Below are 1,348 nucleotides of genomic sequence, written 5' to 3' on the forward strand. Positions count from 1 at the left end.
TATCTCAGTGCAATATGTTTTGTCTTAGAGTGTTGCACTGGATTATGGCGTATCCGAATTGGGCTCTCGGAATCATAGTATAATGGAATCCTCATGTTTATCTCGTAGTCTCTAATCGGACTTTGAATCCATATGACTTGAGAAGTACTTGATGCAACAACAATATACTCAACTTCAGCAGTGAATAAGGAGACGCATGTTTGCTTCTAAAATTGCCATCTAACCAGTTTGCCATCTAGAAACTGACATCCTTCGGTTTTACTTTTACAATCAAGACCGCATTCACCATGATCAGCATCAAAATATGCTTGCACAAAGAATCCAGAGTTATAAGGGTACCAGATTCCGAGAGAGGTGGTTCTTTTGAGGTATTGGAGTGTATTCTTCATGGTACTTTTGTGACTTTTTTAAATTTGGATTGTATCAAGAATCAATTTAGGGTTTCATACCATGCACGAGGTGCTTGTTTAAGACCATACACAACCTTATCCAAAAAACAACAATGATTTGGATGTTTTTCATTTACGAAACATGGTGGCTGATCCACATAGACCGTTTCCTCTAGTTCACCATAATGAACATTTCACGTCCATTTGATAGAATTCAAAATTTTTATGAGTTGCATAGGCAAGGAAAATCCATACAGATTCTAGCTTTTCAACCGGTGCGAATGTCTCTTCATAAACTATGCCTTCCTCCTGGCAGTATCCCTTCACAACTAATTGTGCCTTGTGTCGAATTACGTTGCCCTCTTTGTTAAGGTTATTTCGAAATACCCATTTTAATCTGACCACAGATGCATCCTTCGAAGATGGGATCAATCTCCATACTTTGTTACGCTCGAACTCATTAAGCTTTTCCTGCATAGCTTGCACCCAATTTGAATGATCAAGAGCAATCTTCATAGTTTTAGGCTTAATTTTGGAGATGAACGAATAAAACATGCAAAATTCCATTTTTAAAATAATGTAGTGTGATTCGATTTTTGTTTAGCTCTTGTGAGAAGTCCTGAAGATGCTGCTTCGATTACTTGAGATTTAGGATGATCTTTAGTCCATTTGGTCAATGGAAGGTTGTTCGGATCATAGGTTAGATCCAATTCGGCATTCACATCTTTGAATTCCGATTGAGTGTCATAGTCATTATTTTCATACTCATTCTCCCCTGGAAGATTACATGTGACTCTACGTTCGGAATCAGATTCTCCCCCTGGATTGGAATATTAGTGTTGACTTCTAAAGTTGAATTCTCCCCCTGAGTAGGTGTATCGATTGTGGAGGTGGATGTGGAACCCTCCCCCCTAAACTGGAGAATTTAGCTTCGAAGTAGCATCTGATTTCTTTCTAAG

At 38.4% G+C, this 1,348-nt stretch overlaps 1 pseudogene; it reads right to left on the bottom strand.

The window, feature by feature from the left end:
• Positions 1-566: 566 nt before the first annotated feature.
• LOC145049600 (putative mitochondrial protein AtMg00820 pseudogene) lies at positions 567-905 on the bottom strand (annotated as a pseudogene).
• Between the last annotated feature and the right edge of the window lie 443 nt (positions 906-1,348).

Source organism: Lactuca serriola, chromosome 5, assembly GCF_051521515.1.
Source record: "Lactuca serriola cultivar US96UC23 chromosome 5, Lser_US96UC23_V15, whole genome shotgun sequence".
Classification (NCBI taxonomy): Eukaryota; Viridiplantae; Streptophyta; class Magnoliopsida; order Asterales; family Asteraceae; genus Lactuca; species Lactuca serriola.